Source organism: Arachis ipaensis, chromosome B2, assembly GCF_059453495.1.
Source record: "Arachis ipaensis isolate K30076 ecotype BB chromosome B2, ASM5945349v1, whole genome shotgun sequence".
In the NCBI taxonomy this organism is placed as follows: domain Eukaryota; kingdom Viridiplantae; phylum Streptophyta; class Magnoliopsida; order Fabales; family Fabaceae; genus Arachis; species Arachis ipaensis.
The window spans coordinates 94555638-94571210 of record NC_142437.1 but is presented as its reverse complement, the minus strand read 5'-3'; the positions used below and the strand labels follow the sequence as shown (position 1 = coordinate 94571210).

Genomic DNA, 15573 nt, shown 5'->3' with positions numbered 1-15573 from the left:
ATCCATTGATCCTTTTGCGTCTGTCACTACGCCCAACACTCGCGAGTTTGAAGCTCGTCACAGTCATCCCTTTCCAGATCCTACTCGGAATACCACAGACAAGGTTTAGACTTTCCGGATCTCAGGAATGGCCACCAATAATTCTAGCCTATACCACGAAGGTTTTAATCTTAGATTAGAAACCCAAGAGATACACATTCAAGCTTGTTTGCATGTAGAACGGAGGTGGTTGTCAGGCACGCGTTCATAGGTGAGAATGATGATGAGTGTCACGGATCATCACATTCATCAAGTTAAAGAATGAGTGTATATCTTAGAGAAGAAGTAGGCATGAATTGAATAGAAAATAGTAGTGCTTTGCATTAATTCATGAAGAACAGCAGAGCTCCACACCTTAATCTATTGTGTGTAGAAACTCCACCGTTGAAAATACATAAGAACAAAAGGGTCTAGGCATGGCCGTGAGGCCAGCCCCCAAACGTGAAAAGGTCTATGAAAGTATTCCAAGATCGAAAGTATGAAAATACAATAGCAAAAGGTCCTATTTATAGAAAACTAGTAGCCTAGGGTTACAGCAATAAGTAATTAATGCAGAAATCTTCTTCCGGGCCCAATTGGTGTGTGCTTGGACTGAGCCTTGAAGCTTTCATGTGTAGAGACTTTTCTTGGAGTTAAATGCCAGTTTTTGTGCCAGTTTGGGCGTTTAACTCCAGCTTTTATGCCAATTCTGGCGTTTTGACGCCAGAATTTTTATGCTGACTTGGAACGCCGGTTTGAGCCATCAAATCTCAAGCAAAGTTTAAACTATTATATATTGCTGGAAATCCCAGGATGTCTACTTTCCAACGCAATTGAGAGTGTGCCAATTGGGCTTCTGTAGCTCCAGAAAATCCACTTCGAGTGCAGGGAGGTTAGAATCCAACAGCATCTGCAGTCCTTTTTCAGCCTCTGAATCAGATTTTTGCTTAAGTCCCTCAATTTCAGCCAGAAAATACCTGAAATCATAGAAAAACACACAAACTCAAAGTAAAGTCCAGAAATGTGATTTTTATTTAAAAACTAATAAAAATATAATAAAAACTAACTAAAACATACTAAAAACATACTAACAATAATGCCAAAAAGCGTATAAATTATCCGCTCATCAGGAGGGTTTGAGTGGGGGAGGAGAAACGGCGATAAAAAGGGATTGGGGATTTGGGGAAAAAGTGAAAATAGTAAAAATATGGTGGTGTGTTAAAGTAAACAGCCATAATAGGATTAGGGTTAATTTTCTGCTTTAATTTCAATTGGGCCTAATAAAAAAGCCCATTGTAGCCATTGTATAGATATTTCATTGTCTCCCTAGCGGGATCCTTAGTATATATGCTAATATGCAACGCTTTTCAACTTCGAAAAGTTACCTATTATATAACTAGTATAATTGTTAGTCGAAAAATATTTTCGACTAGAATAAGCTAATTCGAAATTTGAAGAGATGTTAGGATGGAAACAGAGGTGGAAAGGCGACATGGACTCGATTCAGACACCTTATTAAATCGAGCAAGTCTAGTTGAGCAGGTATTTGAATGAAGAATCGAATAGTTGCTCGAATAGTGAATCGAACGGTTACATAGGTAGAGAAGTTGAAGGCTTTCACCATGTGAGGAATTTATGGGTAACATTTATTAGCAAAAGAGTGGGAACGGTTACCTGGGGGTGCGCATACAAGACAGCACCATGTGGTTAATGATTGGTTATAGAAGTAGACTATAAATATTAGAAAGTTTTAGAAAATAAGGGTTGGAACTTTGCTCCAGAAATTACTCACGCACACTCACATCCCAGAGACTTTCTGAGTCTGCCTCGAGTCAATTTTCTATAGGGTTCCTTCCACGTGTCTTTATTTTCCATTTAAATTTCCTGTAACCTTTTTCTTTCAAGCAAATTTATGTTTCAAGCAAATGTTTAACTCTCGAATGCAATTTATATTCCAGTACCTTTAATTTTCATGCCCAAAGTCCTTTGACCCAGTTGAAGGCATCTTTATCACTTTTTTTAAATTTTAACGTAACCTTTTTTTATTTCAGCCAATTTATTTTTTGAATTTTTCATTTTTCACTTCTTTTATTCTTTTACAAATTTCAATTTACTCTTTATTTCAATATTCGTCTAATTCGAGACACTTTGATGAGTAGGTTTCGCTCCCAGACTATTAGATATCGAACCACCATCGATTTGCTAAAAATTGACAAAACAATAATAGTAGAGTGAACTAAATATATTGTATTTTTATTTCAGTAACTGTTTTAATACTTTTGTCAAATGATTATTACTAAATATAGTATAAGAGTGAACTAAATATAAATGCATATTTGTACAGCAGCTGATATTTTGATTATATAGTACTCTGAACTATAACAAGATTGGCCCCACATACAATCTACCAAAAACTGAGTAATGTGACATTCATATTTCATAGTTTCATACCATACCGCAATTTATTTGCATATAGTTACAAGATCCATCCAGTCACATTGGTAGGGAACTGCAACAACATGTAGTTCAAGTAATCATCCGAAACAGATCCTGCACTATGACCAAGTTATGTAAACAAGAAGTTTCCCTCCAACTTCACTTAATCACTGGAGTAAAATATCAACAAGCTTCTACTAAAGTTTATAACATCAGCTTTCTACCCTTGTGCAAATATCTACTAGCCTATTAGACAAGTCTCAAATCATTAAAAATTTATACAACTACTGGTACCATCAAGTTTTGAAGCACTCCGTATAAACTATAAAAGAATAAAAGAATGAGATTATATAAGTGAACATGTCAAAATCACAATGCTTATCCTACTTCCCTAAAGCTTAATATCTGAAAAGTCACTACAAGAAAATAAGCTTTCTGCCACGCACGCTTTTAAAGCGTGCCGAAAAGTGCTTAAAAGCGTGCCGATAGCTTTTCGCCACGCTTTTTGAGCTATCGGCACGCTTTTGAAAAGGTCACATCCGCGAGCGTACCGATTGCTCTATTGCTACGCTTTTGTAGATCTATCGACACGTTTTTTTCCACGCTTTGCCATATCTATTAACCTATAGCCACGCTTTAAAAGCGTACTGAAAAGTGTACATATCGCCACGCTTTTGAATTATGCCGATTAGGTTGGTTTTCAGTATGCTTTGAAAGCGTACCGATAGAGCACATACAGTCACACATCAAAAGCGTGGCTTGCCAGCTAAAATATTTTGCCACGCTTTCAAAGCGTGGCCTATTCCTTTGTCAAATAAAAAAAAGGAGAAAATTATAAGGTAGTAAAAAATTAATTTTTTATTGATTTACATGAATTATTTACATGTTAAAATTATAATTAAAAAATTACAATACTTTAGCAAAACTAATAATTGAATTAGGACAAAATAAGTTCAACATTAGAACTTAGGAGATCATTAGAACTATCAAATTTGTGGCCAATTTGCAACCATCACAGTATAGATTTAATCAGCTAAATCTTGATTGAGAAGTGATGATTCAGCAATGGTTATGTGCCTGAACTCTTCCTTCATAAGAAATCAAAGTGACACCCTTCACATCAGCCAATGTTTTGGGAGTCACCTGCATAACAGGCACAAAAAAATATAAGTAAATTAATCAAAATAGGGATAGTTACGATTCGTAAAAAGAAAAAAAGGGTGAAATATAAGACTTTGTCCATCTACAAATAAAAATAAATTGAGTTCTGGTGTAAACCTGTGACAATAGTGCATCAAGTTTTTCACTATTCAGTAATGATGAGAAGACATCTCCATGGCTAGGAGGGTACCTATGCATGAAGGAATTACTCATAAACCAAGCTTAGGAAGCTATGAGCAAAGACATGCTCAAAGGCCAAAGTTATGGTGGCTGATTAATGAACACATGATACATTCTACAATAACAACAATACACGTGTTTAAGATGTACTTGGAATATGATATTACTTAAACTTGATAGATATTGATGCACGGAAAACTTGTCTCTCAACAAATCTCACTTCGGCAAGTGTACCGAATTTGTCGTCAAGTAAAAACTCACAATAGAGTGAGGTCGAATCCCACAGGGATTGATTGATTAAGCAACTTTAATTAGAAGAATGTTCTAGTTGAGCGAATCCAGAATTTTGGTTGAGAGTTGCAAAAAATAAAATGGCGGGAATGTAAATAACAGAAAAGTAAATGCTAGAATTAAAGGACTAGAAGTAAATGACTGAAAATAAATTGCAGAATTGTAAATGGGAATGGGGGATTTGCTCATAAAAGTAAATGGTAGAAATTAAAGAGAATGGGTAAGATCAGAAATGGGGAGTTCATTGGGCTTAGGAGATGTTGCAATTCTCCGGATCAAGTTTATTTTCATCTCTTCCTCAATCAATGCACTCATTGATCTCCTTGGCAATCTTAAGTGATTGAATTAAAATTTCTTGCAATTCAATCTCTCAAATCTTGATCAATAGCCAATTCCTTGGTCAATTGCTCATGAGAAGAGATGAAGTATGGTCACTGATTATACCACATGCATTTCCCAAATCAAGTATTGAGAGGGTTATAGTCACATACCCATCCAAACCCAATTTGGTCCAGCATGAGAAAGCATTTCTAGCTTGATCTCTTCATTCCTCTTTCAAGGTTCAAAAGAGATCCAAGTTTGAATAGCTTCTCTTCCAAGATAACTACTCAATTGGATGAAGATCGAAAGCTTTCAAGTAAAATCAAGAGAAAAGATAGAAGAAGAATAATGAAAATTAGTATTGATCCATCAAATTACAACAGAGCTCCCTAACCCAATGAAAGGGGTTTAGTTGTTCATAGCTCTAGAAAATGAAAACAAAGATGGAGAATACATCATAAAACTAGAAAATGCAGAGAAAGTAAAATACAGAGAGTAGTTCTCCTTTTCCAGCCTCCAGAACTCCTTTAACAATTCAAAGCTACTCCTATATATACTACTCCTCTCAGCTTCTAGTTTGCTCTTCAAGTCTTGGGCCTTTGGATCTTGAGTTTGAAGCAGTTCTTTTCTTCATTTGGGCTTGGCTTTACTTGCAGAGAGAAAGTGCTAAGTGGGCAGAGACTTTAGCTCAGGGCGTTAGGGGTGTCAACATTTAGTGAAAGTATAAGTTCGAGAACGTTAGTGACACTTAACATTTTCACTAATGTTCCAATGTACCCCTTTGCCTCACGTTAGAGCCCACGTTAACTAGGTTAACGTGGCCTCTAACGTGGCCTTGCCAAACTTCGAGAACGTTAGTGACACTCAACATTGTCACTAACGTTCTAGTGTGCCCCTTTTTGCTTCACGTTAAAGCCCTTCGAGAACGTTAGTGACACTCAACATTGTCACTAACGTTCCAATGTGCCCCTAGATCTCACGTTAGAGTCCATGTTAACTAGGTTAACGTGGCTTCTAACGTGGCCATTCTTAGCCATCCCAACGTTAGTGACAATGTTGAGTGTCACTAACGTTGGCTCATCTTTCATTCCTCATCGTTAGCTTCTACGTTAACTAAGTTAACGTGGAAGTTAACGTGGCTCCTTGGGGGTTTGTGTGGTTGCTTCCAACGTTAGTGACAATGTAGAGTGTCACTAACGTTGTCGACAACCCTCACCTCTTACGTTAGCTCCCACGTTAACCAAGTTAACGTGGGAGTTAACGTGGTGTGTTGCATCCTTAGGCCAACGTTAGTGACAATGTTGAATGTCACTAACGTTGGCTTCTCTTCCCCCTTTAACATTAGAGGCCACGTTAACTAGGTTAACGTGGGCTCTAACGTGGCCACTCATGAGTGTTTGCCAACGTTAGTGACAATGTTAAGTGTCACTAACGTTGGCTCAACTTCCATTTTCCACGTTAGAGTTCACGTTAACTTAGTTAACGTGACTCTTAACGTGGGCAATGATGGCTATGAGAGTGTCATTGGCAATCACTTTTCTCATTAACCTTGCAAGTTGCCTCCCTTTCCTTGCTTCCTTTGGTCCTGAAATCAAGCAATAGAGTGCATCAAAGTTCTAGTCCAAGTCATGGGTAATGCAACATACAATTTGTCACTAAACTTATGCAAAATCCTCATGAAATAATGTAAAATGCACAATGTATGCTTGAATCAAGGTGTAAGTGAATATCTACCCAAAATTAGCTTATTTCCTAAGGAAATGCATGAAACTAACCTAAAAACAGTAAAGAAAAGGTAAGTGAAACTGGCCAAGATGCCCTGGCATCACAACACCAAACTTAAAGCTTGCTTGTCCCTAAGCAAGTACTGGAACAAGAGAATGATGAATGGAATATCCAGAGGAATGAGTCATTCTTGTGGAAGTCATGTTACTGATTTTATGGTGGTTTCATGCAATAGCAACTTAGGTTCATTCCATTACTGGCTTTCAGACCTTTATCATGTCCCTAAACACTTACTTTGTTTATATCCCATGAGACTTTTATTCATTGATCTTTTTATTGTTATTTCAAGGGTTATTTGTGTTATTTAGGCTAAGTGCTCTGTAAGGGGGCAACTCTTTAAGATAAGCTTTCAGCCAACACTCCCGAACCAGTTGGTTCAAGGTGCTAGGTGTTGAAGCACCCCTAAGGACTTACTCCCTCAAGTCTCTCCCCCATACATGCACACCATAGGCATATAGTTTGTTTATTTTCTTTTCTTGAGACCTTGGTGTCCAGCACCTCTTTGGGTTACTAAATGCTCTGTAGTGAGGGTTACTCTTGATAGTGGATTTTCAGCTGATAATCCCGGGTTATTTAACCCAAGTTACCAAGTGATAAAGCACCCCTAAGAGCTTATTCATCCAAGTAGATCCCTCACACAGGAGCACCACAGACACTTATCTCAAGGTCCAAACCATTGGTGCCTAGCCTTATTGCTTACTTTTTTTCTTTTGTTTTTCACTTCCATTGTTCTTTCTCTTTTCTCTTATCAGGATCTTGTTATTACATAGTCTAATGGGTATATCCAAAGTCAAGTATTCAGGATAGATAGTTGTCCTCCTAGCCTTGTGGTTGAACTAACTTAGCTAACTTATGACTACCCCAAAGATTCATGAATGCACTTCCATATTATGAACTCTACTCTGGTCTTTTAAAAACAATCATTCTCTCTTCATTTAATTCAAAAGAAACAAGCATACAAGTAAGTTAAGTAAGGATGCAGTGACATAAAGACTAGCACACATAGACCTATTCAATACCACAAACTTAAAAGACATGATTGAAAAAGGTTTAAACATAACATGGAAGCAAGTTCTATTTCATACAAGATCTTCCTTATTTAAGACATAGAGAAAGATGGAACAAAGAAGGAACTCCACCACCTTTTACTGTTGTGGATGTCCATACTCTTTTCCTTGCTTGTCCTCCTTGTTTCCTCTTGCATTTCCTCGCATCCGTGCCAATCTTGCTTGCTTCCAATCCTCAAGTGCCTTCCTCACTGACTCATGACTCTCTTCTACCCTTTGTCTTTCCTTTCGTGCTAATTCATCCTTCATTTCGTCATACTTGGCTATTCTTGGATGCAATACTGGCAGCTGTCCCACTAAGTAGCCGAGCCTGGCTTGAGTGTTTATATGATGTCCTGTTTGGCTCATGTAAACTCCTTCTGCGAATACCCTTTGCTCGTCCAATAGTTCTGCTTGTTCTATTTGTCTTCGATGCATCTCATGTATGTGTGCCCCTTGATGTGCTTGGATGTTGATTAGCCTCTGGGTGGATTCTTGTTGCTCTCTCGAGATTCACCTTCGAGTTGTTTGCAGCTGGGAGAATAGACCTCCTCACTAGCTCAAACCACCCCTTAGCTTCAGGAGTGAGGTCTGTTCTCTTAATGAACTTTGGTTCATTTCCCGCACTCCTTTCCCAGTCAGCTCCTGGTACACAAAGGTCTCGTAAAAGATGGTCATAATTGGTGTTGTTGTCCAATCTTGAGTGATAACTTTCTTCTTCAAACGGTATAGACCGTAGCTTCAATGCCCTCATTACACTCATGGGACCAAAATCCACCATTGTTCCTCTCACAAAGCTTGTATATGACTAATCTTTCTTATCATATCTGACTGCATTTGCATAAAATTCTCTTATGAGATTTGCATTCACTTTAGTGACCGGGTCAGTGAGGAGCTCCCATTTTCTCCTTTCTACCTTCTCTGTGATTTCGGGGCATTCAGTCTTCTTAACTTAAAATCCCAGCTCATAGATGATTTCCTTATCAACCATCCACCCGTATTGCAATGCATGATGCAAGCTTCTAAATTTCTTCTCATCATATGGGTGTTCTTCCATAGGTTCCTTTCCCTCCCTTCTCTTAGAACTTGAAGATGCCATGAATGATGATTAATATGTGAAGGTGGTAAGGTTGTGGAGACTTTTGGTTGTTTAGGGTTTTATGGCAATGAAGAGAGTGAGGAGAGGAATGTTTATAATCAGATAGGGGGTGTATTGTACCGAAATGAAGAGTGGTGAAGAGTGTGTGATGACAATGAAGGGTGGTACGACAAGGGTCGTTTATATAAAGAAGTTGTGAGAGAATGGAGGGTGTAGATTGATGAAGTGGTCACTTGATGGACGGTTAGGGTTATGCATGGCTAGAAAACAAGGATCATCACTTTATGATGGGGATTGCTCGGTCTTCTAGGGGTTCCATTTTTTTCAATGTTGCATGGCAACATTTTCCAATGTATTCCCTCTTTAGAACAAGTGTGTACCCCTCCTCTTGTGGTGTCCGAACCTTCTTTGTTTGGTTGTCCAATCTATCCCTTTTTATGCTCCTTTTCCTTTCCTATAAAGATTTAAAATAAGGAAATTAATATCATAAAAAAAATCAAACTCTACGGCTAGAATAAAAAGGAAGTAAGGATTTGATTGTTTATTTATGAATTCCAACTAACTAACTAACTATTGGTGGGTCCTTATATGCATTTTGGTGACACCATGGGGTGACACCAAACTTAGTTTGAAGCAATGTGATGAAAAGTTTTGTTCAAAGCTCCCAAGACTAGCATGCATCTTGGTTTGCTTTGAACACCAAACTTGTTCTTCACTATATACTGCATGATAAAGATTTCACCAAATGTTTGTCAAGTTTGGATTGAAATTCATAAACATTGATTTATTCATTATTTTAAAAACATATAAAACATGGGTTGCCTCCCATGAAGCGCTTCTTTAGCGTCACTAGCTTGACGTTTTTCCTCATCAGGGTGGTTGGTAGTGCTTAAAGTCCTCCCTTCTTGCTGTGGACTTGTATCCATTGGTCGGATCAATGATCTCCATATGTTCCAGGGAAAGAACTCTGTTGACAGTGAAGACCTTAGGTAACTGAGATGGTACAGTAGGGAGATTAGGAGGAATATCTGGGAAGTAAGCTGAGACAACTCTATCCCCTGGAGAGAAGTCTTCTGTAGGGATCTTCTTGTTCCTCCACCTCCTTGGTACCTTCTTCTTTGTTTCTTTTAAGGTTGCCTTCCCCTTGGTGACCTCTTTTTCTAAAGGAGTTGTGATGCTGTCTTCACATGCCTCTAGAGGTTTAGGTTCCTCCAACTTTTTCTTGAGCTGTGGCAATTGCTGTTTTTCTTGTTTATCAATTGAGGGGGTTTCAGAATGAACTTGCTGTGCTTCAGTGCTTGTCTCCTCCTTCAGTGTCTCTTTATCGTTTGCGCTTAGTTCCTTGTCCTCTTGATCTGTTTCTTGTGAGAGTTTGAAGACATTGAAGCTGAGTCGTTCATCATGGATTCTCAATATTAGCTCCCATTTCTCTACATCGATAAGTGCTCTGGCCGTAGCTAGGAATGGTCTTCCCAATATGATTGGGTGAGTGTGACTCTCTTCCATGTCCAGAATGACAAAGTCTGTTGGGAGAAAGTATTTCCCAACCTTTAGCAACACATTTTCCACCACTCCTATTGCTTGCTTTTGAGTTTTGTCAGCCAGTCTGATGATTACGTCTGTGGGCATTATCTCATTAATCTGCAGCCTCTTTGCCAGGGATAAGGGCAGTAAGTTGATGCTGGCCCCCAAATCACATAGTGTTCTATCGAACATAGTTTCACCTATGGCACAAGGGATGTGAAAACTCCCTGGGTCTCTTCTTTTTGTAGGCAACTCAGGTTGAATAAGGGCACTACATTCCTTGTTCATCACTATAGTCTGGCCTCCTTTGAGTGAGCTTTTCCTGGGAAGAAGTTCCTTCATATACTTGATGAATGCAGGCATTTGTTGAATTGCCTTGATGAATGGTATGTTTACATGCAGAGATGCAAACAAGTCTAGGAACCTTGAGTATATTCTCTTTCCCACAGCACCATTGAGCAGTTGAGGGAAGGGAGCATAGAGCTTCAGCAACTCTTGTTGTGAGATTTCTGGTTCTTGGTGATCTCTATCCTCCTCCTTTGTTGAGTTGTCTTCAGGTTGTTGGCATAGTTTGCCTTGCTCGTCTTCAGTCTCTTGATCACTCGTAGTGACCATTTTGCAATCTTCTCATCTTACTTTCTTTGCTTCTCCCTTGGGGTTTTTCTCTGTGTCACTTGGGAAGCTATCGGTAGGTTTGGGAATCTTCTCAACTAAATATCCCACCTGGAATTCCAGCTTCCTAATGGTCTCTCCCTGGTTCTTAATATTGGCTCGCACTTCCTCTTTGAACACCTTATTTTCTTGAATCTCTTGGCATATTCCTTCAAGTAAGGCTTCAATCTTAGAGAGCTTGTCATCAATTGATGGGTGATTCGGAGCAGATGTGTTATTTTGGTTTTGATAAGCATGTGGAGTGGTGTTGTTGTGGGGGTGTTGAGATGTCCTTTGTGTGAATTGCTGGTGAGCTGCATTGTTGTTGGAGTTGTAACGTCTCTGGTCTTGGTTTTGATCTTGCTCACCTCCCCACCCAAAGTTTGGGTGGTTTCTGCATCCAGGGTTGTAGGTCTTGGAGTATGGATCATAGTTTTTCCTTGGTGAATTCCCAATGTAGTTGGCTTGCTCCTGACTCCCCTCTGCTTCTTCATTCACTCCTTCTTAGATTGTTGATGAAGTGGAGATTGCTGCTACTTGGTTCATCTCCATCTTCTTGGTGAGGTCAGTCAGCTGCTGGGTAATGAGCTTGTTTTGGGCCAACAGAGCATCTACATTGTTTAGCTCCATTACTCCTCTTGTGTTCCCTCTTTCGGAAGCATAGAAGTAGTCGTTCTCTGCTACTGTTTCAATAACATCTATGGCTTCCTCAATGGTCTTCTTCTTGTTCAAAGATCCTCCAGATGAATGGTCTACGGCCTTCTTTGATTCATAAGAGAGCCCTTCATAGAAAATGTGCAGCTGCACCCATTCGTTGAACATGTCAGGTGGACACCTCCTTGTTAAGTCCTTGAACCTCTCCCATGCTTCATATAGAGTCTCACCATCCTGTTGCCTGAAAGTTTGGACCTCAGCTCTCAGCCTATTGATTCGTTGAGGAGGGTAAAATCTTGCTAAGAACTTGTTCACCACGTCTTCCCATGTTGTCAAGCTTTCCCTTGGGAAAGATTCCAGCCATTTGGCTGCCTTGTCCCTGAGTGAGAATGGAAATAAGAGCAGTCTATAGGCGTCAGGATGAACACCATTAGACTTCACTGTGTCACATATTCTCAGGAAGGTGGTTAAATGTTGATTGGGGTCTTCTTGAACACTTCCTCCAAACGAACAGTTGTTCTGAACAAGGGTGATGAGCTGTGGTTTAAGTTCAAAGTTGTTGGCATGGATTGTTGGCTTTTGGATGCTACTTCCACAATTGCCTGGGTTTGGATTGATGTAAGAGCCCAAAACTCTTCTATCCTCCCCAGCATGATTTGCTCTACCTCCTCCCCCATAGTTGTGATCTTCTTCTTCATGATGGTTTTCCATGTTGTCTTCCATGTTTGTTTCAAAGAATTCCTCTTCTTCCTCAGCACCAACCACTTTCTTTCCTCTTGCCTCCCTCCTTAATCTAAGGAAGGTCCTCTCAGGTTCAGAATCGAAGGAAGTTGAAGCCCCGCTTCTTTTCCCTGTCATACAACCATCAAGTGCAAGCAAGAAAAGATAGGTGCAGAAAGTATTTGTGTCAGAATTACTGTTAGTTGTGGGTGATGCAATATATCAAACAGTTAGTGGGTTAGCAAATAGAATTGAAAATAACAAAGAAGAACAAAAGAGTAGAGGGGGAAGGGAAGAAGTTTAACTAAAGCAAAAAGTAAATCACTCAAACAGAAAATGAAATTCACAAAATAAAAATGCTCAATCTAGTGATCTTCCAATTTAATCATTGTTGATGCACAATCAATCCCCGACAACGGCGCCATAAACTTGATGCACGAAAAACTTGTCTCTCAACAAATCTCCCTTCGGTAAGTGTACCGAATTTGTCGTCAAGTAAAAACTCACAATAGAGTGAGGTCGAATCCCACAGGGATTGATTGATCAAGCAACTTTAATTAGAAGAATGTTCTAGTTGAGCGAATCCAGAATTTTGGTTGAGAGTTGCAGAAAATAAAATGGCGGGAATGTAAATAACAGAAAAGTAAATGCTAGAATTAAAGGACTGGAAGTAAATGACTGAAAATAAATTGCAGAATTGTAAATGGGAATGGGGGATTTGCTCATAAAATTAAATGGCAGAAATTAAAGAGAATGGGTAAGATCAGAGATGGGGAGTTCATTGGGCTTATGAGATGTTGCAATTCTCCGGATCAAGTTCATTTTCATCTCTTCCTCAATCAATGCACTCATTGATCTCCTTGGCAATCTTAAGTGATTGAATTAAAATTTCTTGCAATTCAATCTCTCAAATCTTGATCAATAGCCAATTCCTTGGTCAATTGCTCATGAGAAGAGATGAAGTATGGTCACTGATTATACCACATGCATTTCCCAAATCAAGTATTGAGAGGGTTATAGTCACATACCCATCCAAACCCAATTTGGTCCAGCATGAGAAAGCATTTCTAGCTTGATCTCTTCATTCCTCTTTCAAGGTTCAAAAGAGATCCAAGTTTGAATAGCTTCTCTTCCAAGATAACTACTCAATTAGATGAAGATCGAAAGCTTTCAAGTAAAATCAAGAGAAAAGATAGAAGAAGAATAATGAAAATTAGTATTGATCCATCAAATTACAACAGAGCTCCCTAACCCAATGAAAGGGGTTTAGTTGTTCATAGCTCTAGAAAATGAAAACAAAGATGGAGAATACATCATAAAACTAGAAAATGCAGAGAAAGTAAAATACAGAGAGTAGTTCTCCTTTTCCAGCCTCCAGAACTCCTTTTACAATTCAAAGCTACTCCTATATATACTACTCCTCTCAGCTTCTAGTTTGCTCTTCAAGTCTTGGGCCTTTGGATCTTGAGTTTGAAGCAGTTCTTTTCTTCATTTGGGCTTGGCTTTATTTGCAGAGAGAAAGTGCTAAGTGGGCAGAGACTTTAGCTCAGGGCGTTAGGGGTGTCAACATTTAGTGAAAGTATAAGTTCGAGAACGTTAGTGACACTTAACATTTTCACTAACGTTCCAATGTACCCCTTTGCCTCACGTTAGAGCCCACGTTAACTAGGTTAACATGGCCTCTAACGTGGCCTTGCCAAACTTCGAGAACGTTAGTGACACTCAACATTGTCACTAACGTTCTAGTGTGCCCCTTTTTGCTTCACGTTAAAGCCCACGTTAACTAGGTTAACGTGGCTTCTAACGTGGCCTTGCCAACCTTCGAGAACGTTAGTGACACTCAACATTGTCACTAACGTTCCAATGTGCCCCTAGATCTCACGTTAGAGTCCATGTTAACTAGGTTAACGTGGCTTCTAACGTGGCCATTCTTAGCCATCCCAACGTTAGTGACAATGTTGAGTGTCACTAACGTTGGCTCATCTTTCATTCCTCATCGTTAGCTTCTACGTTAACTAAGTTAACGTGGAAGTTAACGTGGCTCCTTGGGGGTTTGTGTGGTTGCTTCCAACGTTAGTAACAATGTTGAGTGTCACTAACGTTGTCGACAACCCTCACCTCTTACGTTAGCTCCCACGTTAACCAAGTTAACGTGGGAGTTAACGTGGTGTGTTGCATCCTTAGGCCAACGTTAGTGACAATGTTGAATGTCACTAACGTTGGCTTCTCTTCCCCCTTTAACATTAGAGGCCACGTTAACTAGGTTAACGTGGGCTCTAACGTGGCCACTCATGAGTGTTTGCCAATGTTAGTGACAATGTTAAGTGTCACTAACGTTGGCTCAACTTCCCTTTTTCACGTTAGAGTTCACGTTAACTTAGTTAACGTGACTCTTAACGTGGGCAATGATGGCTATGAGAGTGTCATTGGCAATCACTTTTCTCATTAACCTTGCAAGTTGCCTCCATTTCCTTGCTTCCTTTGGTCCTGAAATCAAGCAATAGAGTGCATCAAAGTTCTAGTCCAAGTCATGGGCAATGCAACATACAATTTGTCACTAAGCTTATGCAAAATCCTCATGAAATAATGTAAAATGCACAATGTATGCTTGAATCAAGGTGTAAGTGAATATCTACCCAAAACTAGCTTATTTCCTAAGGAAATGCATGAAACTAACCTAAAAACAGTAAAGAAAAGGTCAGTGAAACTGGCCAAGATGCCCTGGCATCAGATATTTTATGTCAAAGTTTGTGCCTAATTGTGTCACAACATATACAACTCGGGGTACACTAATAACAGCCTTGAAACAAAGATGACTGCCAAAACAAAACAACTATATAAACTACAAATGTTTCTTCCCAAGCATGAAAAGTCAATTAAATTCAGATTGTTATCTCCAGGATTGCTGAAATATGACATCGAAATGCACGAGACAGATCACATACCAAAGTGTAGTTAATTGGCCATAGATTCATATCCTTTTGAATCTGAATAGCCATCTAAATGGTAGTTTAAAGGATAGTTATGCTGTGTAAGTATCTAAATCAACCTCTGATTCATCAACAAGCTATATCTATAGCAGTCCTGGACTTCCAATTCAAAGGGAGAGAAATACATGACTCGAGTGAAACTAGTTACATCAATGCAGTTGAATAACAAAGGAAAAATACACAAATGAAATCATACCACACGTCTTTGCCAGTCTACCCTTTGGATGAGAATGGCAAAAAGTCATCAACAAATAACCAAGCTGCAAAACCAATCGAAATGCCTAGTGATGTTCCAAATTCTAGTCAATAAAGTTTATCAAACTGATCATTGCGATAAGCATCAAAGAAGCACGAACCAGTAAACAAGTAATTACATACTGAAAATTCTGCATCTAAAGTAAGCATAAAAAAATACAAATAATTACAATAAACAAGTAAAATAATAAAATCAGATTCAGCATACTTTGGACCAGTGCAACCCATAGTTGTCCCCAAGCCTCCACTGAGCTTAAGCACCACAAGTTTGTCCTAGAGGCTCTTCACCTCATAAGAGGTTGCACCAGTTTCAGTTCAGGTAACAAATACATTGATTAGTTACATTAGATTCAGACCAACCAATCAAACAAAAGAAAAAAGCAAAAAAGAAACTTACCTTTAGGAGTTGGAGCTAGAATATCATAAGGCACAACGACTTCAT

The 15573-nt window shown here is 39.1% G+C and overlaps 1 non-coding gene across 1 annotated transcript; it reads left to right on the top strand.

Annotated features, from left to right (window-relative positions):
• Positions 1-11332: 11332 nt before the first annotated feature.
• On the top strand, positions 11333-11436 carry LOC148574887 (small nucleolar RNA R71). Its single transcript, XR_015906565.1, has one exon. It is a non-coding gene; the product is annotated as a small nucleolar RNA R71 (small nucleolar RNA).
• Positions 11437-15573: the final 4137 nt, after the last annotated feature.